Here is a 10,134-nt window from a genome sequence, read left to right as displayed (position 1 = left end):
TCATTCCCTTTGTCCTTCAGTATGTTACTTGTCTGAGATTCGATCGTCAGTATCCGCATACCTATTTCAATCTCGTTTACCGGCAAGTCTCTTTACTCGTTCCGTAATACAAGATCACGCAACTTACACTAAGTCACAATGCTTGCAAGGCTTGTGTGTGATGTTGTATTACCGAGTGGGCCCTGATATACCTCTCCGTCACACGGAGTGACAAATCCCAGTCTCGATCCATACTAACTCAACGAACACCTTCGAAGATACCTGTAGAGCATATTTATTGTCACCCAGTTACGTTGCGACGTTTGATACACACAAAGCATTCCTCTGGTGTTAGTGAGTTATATGAACTCATGGTCATAGGAACAAATACTTGACACGCAGAAAACAGTAGCAACAAAATGACACGATCAACATGCTACGTCTATTAGTTTGGGTCTAGTCCATCACATGATTCTCCTAATGATGTGATCCCGTTATCAAGTGACAACACTTGCCTATGGTCAGGAAACCTTGACCATCTTTGATCAACGAGCTAGTCAACTAGAGGCTTACTAGGGACAGTGTTTTTTCTATGTATCCACACATGCACTGTGTTTCCAATCAATACAATTATAGCATGGATAATAAACGATTATCATGAACAAAGAAATATAATAATAACTAATTTGTTATTGCCTCTAGGGCATATTTCCAACACAACACAGGTTGAAACCAGATCGCATGAAGAATCTAAGTCACATCAAAGCTACACTGAAGATGAAGTTGCTCCTGATGCGGAGATACAAGCCTGTGAGATGGCAGTTGATGACAAGGTCGTGGGACCTGTTTTATGTCAAAAAAATAACAGTGCAAACTGAGAGAAACACAACAACAACCGACGGACAGGTAAAATAAAACGACAATAAAAAACCCTATCTCTTAGATTCATCTATGTTGGTATCCAGTTAATTATGATAACATTTTTTATGTGAATGGGATGCAGGAAAAAAATGGCACCACTTATGCAGAAGAACAACAAGAAACGCAGCAGGAGGAAAACAAAAAATCAGTGGAACTTGACAGTACAATAGAACAAAGTGTTGTAACCGAAGATCAAGCTTCACTTGCCACACAAAAACTAGGAGAGATCCCACAGGCACCAATGAGTGAAGAGGTAAAGTTGGACAACAAGTATAAGAGATCGCAAATTATAGATGAAGTTCCATTGTTATTTACATTTTTAGTTCAAAAAACAGGAAATAGAAACGAACGAAAGCATCGCCATAGAACAGCAAGGCATTCCTGTTACCGGAGACCAAGAACGAGCCTTGGGAAAAACAGAACCAGAAAGTTCATTAGACGAGGAGGATGAAGCAATATTACAAGGCGTAGCTAATCTCAAAATAAGTGTAGAGGTCAACAAAACCAACCAAGAATTATAGTTCCTAATAATTTCTTAAAAATATTGGTGGAGAAATAAGAATTACAGTCCCTAATAATTTCTTTTTAGTTTGAACAGCATCTTGAAACAAAGGATAGTACCGACGTCGTAGATGTAGGCAAGCAATCAGAAGAGGTCAACAAACATATCACTATGAAACATTCACTCAGCGAGAAAGAAGTATCGATCAGTACTATTTAAAATTAACTCTTTCTTTGAACAGCCACATGATAAAGAAGAGCAACAAACAAAAAGACCACAGGACACGGCACCGGAGACAACATCCAAAGAGGTGGTATTCCACAAGCTGATTGTATAAAATCAAATATTGCAGTTTTATTTGTGATGTTGTTTTATTAGGAAGCAAGTGTTATAACCAAAGAGCAAGCTTCACTTGGCACACACAAACTAGGAGAGATCCCACACGCACCAATGAGTAAAGAGGTAAAGTTGGACAACAAGTATAAGAGATTGCACATTCCAAATGAAGTTCCATTGCTATTTACATTTTTGGTTCATAAAAATAGGAAAAAGGAACGACCGTCATAGAACAGCAAGGCAGTCCTATCACCGGAGACCAAATCCGAGACTTGGAAAAAACAGAACCAGGTAGTTCAATAGATGAGGAGGAAGAAGCAAGATTACAAGGCGTGACTCTTCTCAAAATTACTAAAGAGGTCAACAAAACCAACCAAACAACAAGACCACAGAACACGGCATCAGCGACAACATCCGCAGAGATGGTATTCCACAAGTTGATTATATAAAATTAAATATTGCAGTTTTATTTTGATTTAACTAGACATGTCGTTGATAACACAGAAAGTGGAAGAAGAAGAGCACACACATATACAAAATGGAGCAAATCTTCAAAGTATTCTGGACAAAAACGAGGATGGAACCAAAAGTGCACATGACAAATCATCAGAGCTTATAGAGCTGACACATGCACAAGTTGAGGCACCTCATGACACACCAATACAGGAAAGTGATGAAAAAAGACAAGGTACAACACCTCTAAGAGCATAAAACAAAGTACCAACCACTACGATGCCAATTAAACCAAAAATCATGTCCTCTTCAAGCAGCAGAGACACTGAGCCCACGAAAGAAATAGTCAAAAAAATATGCAACGCTCTATGTGGCAGGGAATGGACAAATAAAAGAAAAGTAAACCCATGTTACTTCCACATAATAAACTATTTCAATGTTTTTTACCTGTTAACTAATATACCCTTTATCTGTATCTCTCCATGTATATATATACATATATATATATATATATTGCAGAAATGGTGATTTCATAATAACGGCTGATATGGCTACTGATACGTCCATTTTCCATCATGCTTTTATGTTGATATTTATCGCTTTATGGGCTGTTATTACACTTCACGGTACAATACTTATGCCTTTTCTCTCTTATTTTGTAAGGTTTACATGAAGAGGGAGAATGCCGGCAGCTGGAATTCTGGCCTGAAAAAGGAGCAAGTTTGAGATACCTATTATGCGCAACTCCAAAAGACGTGAAAATAAACGAGGAATTATTTTGGAATTTATAAAAAATACTGGGCGATAGAAGTACCAAGGGGAGCCACCAGGAGGCCACAAGCCTGCTAGGCGCGGCCTACCCCCGTGGTCGCGCCTAGGCGGCTTGTGGGCTCCCTGTTGGCCCTCTGGCTCCCCTCTTTTGCTATAAGGAGGGTTTCGTTCCAGAAAAAATAAAGAGGAGGCTTTCGGGAGGAATCGCCGCCGCCACGAGGCGGAACTTGAGCAGAACCAATCTAGAGCTCCGGCGGGGTCGTCCTGCCGGGGAAACTTCCCTCCCGGAGGGGGAAATCGTCACCATCGTCATCACCAACACTCCTCTCATCGCAGGGGACTCATGACCATCAACATCTTCATCAGCACCATCTCATCTCCAAACCCTAGTTCATCTCTTGTAACCAATCTCCGTCTCGCGACTCCGATTGGTACTTGTAAGGTTGCTAGTAGTGTTAATTACTCTTTTGTAGTTGATGCTAGTTGGATTACTCGGTGGAAGATTATATGTTTAGACCCTTGATGCTATTCAATACCTCTCTGGTCATGAATATATTATTCTTTGTGAGTAGTCACTTTTGTTCCTGAGGACATGGGATAAGTCTTGCTATAAGTAGTCATGTGAATTTGGTATTCGTTCGATATTTTGATGCGTTGTATGTTGATTTTCCTCTAGTGATGTTATGTGAACATTGACTACATAACACTTCACCATTATTTGGGCTTGTAGGAAGGCATTGGGAAGTAGTAAGTAGATGATGGGTTGCTAGAGTGACAGAAGCTTAAACCCTAGTTTATGCGTTGCTTTGTAAGGGGCTGATTTGGATCCACTAGTTTAATGTTATGGTTACACTTTGTCTTATTCTTCTTTCATAGTTGCGGATGCTTGCGAGAGGGGTTAATCATAAGTGGGATGTTTGTCCAAGTAAGGGCAGCACCCAAGCACCGGTCCACCCACATATCAAACTATCAAAGTAGCGAACGTGAATCGTATGAAAATGATGAAAACTAGCTTGATAGAAATTCACATGTGTCCTCGGGAGCGCTTTACCTCCTATAAGAGTTTGTCCAGGCTTGTCCCTTGCTACAAAAGGGATTGGGCCATTTTGCTGCACCTTCGTTACTATTGTTACTTGCTACTTGCTACGAATCATCTTATCACACAACTATCTGTTACCGATAATTTCAGTGCTTGCAGAGAATACCTTGCTGAAAACCACTTGTGAGATCCTTTTGCTCCTCGTTGGGTTCGACACTCTTACTTACCGAAAGGACTATGATAGATCACCTACACTTGTGGGTCATCAAGACTCTTTTCTGGCACCGTTGCCGGGGAGTGAAGCGCCTTTGGTAAGTGGAATTTGGTAAGGAAACATTTATATAGTGTGCTGAAATTTATTGTCACTTGTTACTATGGGAACTAATCCTTTGAGGAGCTTGTTCGGGGTATCTTCACCTTGAATGGAAGCACAAGGATATGCTCCTCAACATGCTGCACCTACTGAAAATATTTGTTATGAATTTCCTTCGGGTATGCTTGAGAAACTGCTGGCTAATCCTTTTACAGGAGATGGAACCTCACATCCAGACTTGCATCTAATCTATGTAGATGAAGTTTGTGGTTTATTTAAGCTTGTAGGTTTGCCCGAGGATGAGGTCAAGAAGAAGGTCTTTCCCTTATCTTTGCGGGATAAAGCATTGACAAAGTATAGGCTATGTGATGATACTGGATCATGGAACTACAACCGATTGAAATTGGAATTTCATCAAAGGTTTTATCCTATGCATTTGGTACATCGTGATCGGAATTATATTTATAATTTTTGGCCTCGTGACAGAGAAAGTATCGCTCAAGCTTGGGGGAGGCTTAAATCAATGTTATATTCATGCCCCAGCCATGAGCTCTTGAGAGAAATTATCATTCAGAACTTCTATGCTCGGCTTTCTCATGATGATCGCACCATGCTTGACACTTCTTGTACCGGTTCTTTTATAAGAGAGATATTGACTTCAAATGGAATTTATTGGAAAGAATTAAATGCAACTCTGAAGATTGGGAGTTTGATGAAGGTAAGGAGCCAGGTATGAATCTTAAGTTCGATTGCGTTAAATCCTTTCTTGAAACAAATACTTTTTGTGATTTTAGCGCTAAATATGGACTTGACTCTGAGATAGTAGCTTCATTGTGTGAATCATTTGCTACTCCTATTGATCTCCCTAAAGAGAAGTGGTTTAAATATCATCCTCCCTTAGAAGTCAATGTAGTTAAACCCAATCCAGTTGAAGAGAAAGTCATCGCTTATAATGATCATATTGTTCCTAGTGCTTACATTGAGAAACCACCTTTCCCTGTTAGAATAAAGGATCATTCTAAAGCTTCAACTGTGATACGTAGGGGCTACGTTAGAACACCTACACCCCCTGAGCAAATTAGAGTTGAACCTAGCATTGCTATTATCAAAGATCTCCTGTCTGACAATGTTGATGGCCATGATATTCACTTTTGTGAAGATGCTGCTAGAATTGCTAAACCTCATGCTAGAGACAAACATAGGCCTGTTGTTGGCACGCCTATTGTTTCTGTTAAGATAGGAGATCATAGTTATCATGGTTTATGTGACGTGGGTGCTAGTGTTAGTGCAATACCTCAATCTTTATATGATGAAATTAAAGACGAGATTGCACCTGTCGAGATGGAACCTATTGATGTCACTATTCAGCTTACCAATAGAGATATTATCTGCCCTTTGGGAATTGTTAGAGATGTTGAAGTCTTGTGTGGTAAAACTAAGTATCCTGCTGATTTTCTCGTTCTTGCTACCACACAAGATAGCTTTTGTCCCATCATATTTGGCAGACCTTTCCTCAATACTGTCAATGCTCATATTGACTGTGAGAAGCAAACTGTCGCTGTTGGCTTTGAAGGTGTGTCACATGAGTTCAATTTCTCCAAGTTTGGTAGACAACCTCATGAAAAGGAGTTTTCTAGTAAGGATGAAATTATTGGTCTAGCTTCTATTGTTGTGCCTCTTACTGACCCTTTAGAGCAATATTTGCTTGAGCATGAAAATGATATGCATATGGATGAAAGGAATGAGATATATAGAGTTATCTTTGAACAACATCCTATCCTTAAGAATAATTTGCCTGTTGAACTGCTTGGAGATCCACCCCCACCAAAGGGTGATCCTGTGTTTGAACTTAAGCAGTTACCTGATACTCTTAAGTATGCTTATCTCGAGGAAAAAGAGATATATCATGTTATAATTAGTGCTAGCCTCTCAGAGCATGAAGAAAAGAAGTTATTAAAAACTCTGAGGAAGCACCGTGCTGCTATTGGATATACTCTTGACGATCTTAAGGGCATTAGTCCCACTCTATGCCAGCACAAAATTAAAACCGATCCTGATTCCAAACCAATTGTCGATCATCAATGAAGATTAAATCCTAAGATGAAAGAGGTAGTAAGAAAAGAAATACTAAAGCTCCTGGAAGCAGGTATTATCTATCATGTTGCTCATAGTGATTGGGTGAGTCCGGTGCATTGCGTCCCTAAGAAGGGAGGTATTACCGTTGTCCCTAATGATAAAGATGAATTGATCCCACAAAGGATTATTATTGGCTATAGGCTGGTGATCGATTTTAGGAAATTGAATAAAGCCACTAGGAAAGATCATTACCCTTTTCCTTTTATCGACCAAATGCTAGAAAGACTGTCTAAACACACACACTTGTGCTTTCTAGATGGTTATTCTAGTTTCTCCCAAATACCTATTGCACAATCTGATCAGGAGAAAACCACTTTCACCGGCCCTTTCAGTACCTTTGCTTACAAATGTATGCCTTTTGGCTTATGTAATGTACCTGCTACCTTTCAAAGATGTATGATGGCTATATTCTCTGACTTTTGTGAAAAGATTGTTGAGGTTTTCATGGATGACATCTCCGTTTACGGGTCTTCTTTTGATGATTGCCTCAGCAACCTTGATCGAGTCTTGCAGATATGTAAAGATACCAACCTTGTCTTGAATTGGGAGAAGTGCCACTTTATGGTTAATGAAGACATCATCTTAGGACATAAAATTTCTGAAAGAGGTATTGAAGTCGATAAGGCTAAGGTTGATGCGATCGAGAAAATTCCATGCCCTACAGATATCAAAGGTATAAGAAGTTTCCTTGGTCATGTTGGTTTCTATAGAAGGTTCATTAAGGACTTTTCTAAGATTTCTAGGCCTCTTACCAATCTCTTGCAAAAAGGATATTCCTTTTGTTTTTGACGATGATTGTGAGGAAGCCTTCGAAATACTTAAAAAGGCCTTGATAACTGCGCCTATTGTTCAACCACCTGATTGGAACTTACCTTTAAAAATCATGTGTGATGCTAGTGATTATGTTGTGGGTGCTGTCCTAGGACAAAGAGTTGATAAGAAGTTGAATGTTATTCATTATGCTAGTAAAACTCTAGACAACGCCCAAAGAAACTATGCTACTACTGAAAAGGAATTTTTAGCTGTCATGTTTGCATGTGAAAAGTTCATATCTTACATAGTTGATTCCTAAGTGACTCTTCACACTAATCACGTTGTTATTAAGTATCTCATGGAAAAGAAAGATGATAAACCTAGACTTATCAGATGGGTTCTCTTGCTACAAGAATTTGATTTGCATGTTGTTGATAGGAAGGGTGTTGAGAACCCCGTAGCAGATAACTTGTCTAGGTTGGAGAATGTTCTTGATGACCCACAACCTATTGATGATAGTTTTTCTGATGAGCAATTGAATGTCATCAATGCTTCACGTAGTACACCATGGTATGCTGATTATGCAAATTATATCGTTGCCAAATATATACCACCTAGTTTCACATACCAGCAAAAGAAGAAATTCTTCTTTGATTTGAGACATTACTTTTGGGATGATCCTCACCTTTATAAGGAAGGAGTAGATGGTGTTATTAGATGTTGTGTACCTGAGCATGAACAGGGACAGATCCTACAGAAGTGTCACTCCGAGGCTTACGGAGGACACCATGAGGGAGATAGAACTGCACACAAGGTATTGCAATCAGGTTTCTATTGGCCCACTCTCTTTAAGGATGCCCGTAAGTTTGTCTTGTCTTGTGATGAATGTCAAAGAATAGGTAATATCAGTAAACGTCAGGAAATGCCTATGAATTATTCACTTGTCTTTGAACCATTTGATGTTTGGGGTTTTGATTATATGGGACCTTTTCCAAAGTCCAACGGGTGTACTCATATCCCAGTTGTTGTTGATTACGTTACTAAGTGGGTAGAAGCTATCCCAACTAGTAGTGCTGATCACAACACCTCTATTAGGATGCTTAAAGAAGTTATTTTCCCTAGATTTGGAGTCCCTAGATATCTAATGACTGATGGTGGTTCACATTTCATTCATGGTGCTTTCCGTAAAACGCTTGCTAAGTATGATGTCAACCATAGAATTGCATCTCCTTATCATCCTCAGTCCAGTGGTCAAGTAGATCTAAGCAATAGAGAGATTAAACTAATTCTGCAAAAGATTGTTAATAGGTCTAGAAAGAATTGGTCTAAGAATCTCGACGATGCACTGTGGGCTTATAGAACTGCTTATAAGAATCCCATGGGCATGTCTCCGTACAAAATGTTTTACGGTAAAGCATGTCATTTACCTCTTGAGCTAGAGCATAAGGCTTATTGGGCAATCAAAGAGCTCAACTTTGATTTCAAACTTGCTGGTGAGAAGAGGTTATTTGATATTAGCTCACTTGATGAATGGAGAGCTCACGCATATGAAAATGCCAAGTTGTTCAAATAAAAGGTTAAGAGGTGGCATGATAAAAGGATACAAAAAACGTGAGTTCACTGTAGGTGATTATGTCTTGCTATATAATTCTCGTTTAAGAGTTTTTGCAGGCAAGCTTCTCTCTAAATGGGAAGGTCCTTACATTGTTGAGGAAGTATATCGTCCCGGTGCCATCAAGATCCACAACACGGAAGGTAATTTTCCGAGAGTGGTAAATGGGCAAAGAATCAAGCATTATATCTTAGGTACTCCCATAAATGTTGAAAGCAATACTATCAATACCATAACTACGGAGGAGTACATAAGGGATATTTATCAGCCTCTTTCAGACTTCGAAAACGAAGAGGTATGTGATTCGGTAAGTAAACTGACTCCAAAACTTTTCCAATAGGAATTTTTCTCCGTTTTAGAATTTTTAGAAAAATAGAAAAATTTAAAGTAGTCCGGAAAGCGCACGAGGAGGCGACAAGCCTGCCAGGCGCGGGCCACCCCCCTGGCCGCGCCTGGGGGGCTTGTGACCACCTCGTGTGCCTCCTGGACTCCGTTTTCTTGCGGAGTACTCCTTCTGGTCGGGAAAAATTCATTATATATTCTCCCGAAAGGTCTGACCCTCATATCACGCAAATATCCTCTATTTTGGTTTCGAGCCTGTTTTTGCCGCAGATTTAGGGCAAGGATGTCGTCTCTGGAATCTGTCAGGGAGAACGATCTCTCTCAAGTCTATGAAGGAGTAAATGTTGATCTGAAAAAGAATGGAGGTCATGGAGACCAAGGAAAGGCTGCTTGAAGAAACTAAGGGCAAAAGTAAGGAGGAGAATCCGGTGTTGGACGAAGGGCAATCTGTGCTCAACAAGGAAGAAGCTGAGGAAGAGGATTTTCTTCAACCCTACCTCCACCTTTTACCTCCATCCTTGATCGAGCTCTTGAGGTTATGTGAAATAACTCATGTTTGTAATACTTATCTCACCCGTGAAGTTGTTTTGCTGGAGAAACATATCACAGAGCTCTAAGGTATAAATCAAATATTGATGGTCCTCTTGGAATCAAAAGACAGGACAACACCACCACCATCACCCCCGAAGAAGACAATTAAGCATGGGTATGGGCAATCCCCTTAGCTTGTGCCAAGCTTGGGGGAGTTGCCCCGATATCGTATCACCATCACATCTTTTGCCTTTACCTTTTATTAGTTCGATCCTTTTTGGTCTTATCTTTCTCTAGTAGAATAAAAGTTCTTAGTGTTTTAGGCTTGAGTTTTGTTTTGTGTCACCCCTGATGTATTCGAGTTCGTGAGTCATATAATAAAGAGTATTTTAGTTAAGGGCCTTGCTTCATGCCATGATCTAAAGAAAAGAATGATAAAAGAACAA

The sequence above is a fragment of the Hordeum vulgare genome, chromosome 6H (genome assembly GCF_904849725.1).
Source record: "Hordeum vulgare subsp. vulgare chromosome 6H, MorexV3_pseudomolecules_assembly, whole genome shotgun sequence".
Classification (NCBI taxonomy): Eukaryota; Viridiplantae; Streptophyta; class Magnoliopsida; order Poales; family Poaceae; genus Hordeum; species Hordeum vulgare.
This window is presented reverse-complemented; position numbering follows the sequence as displayed.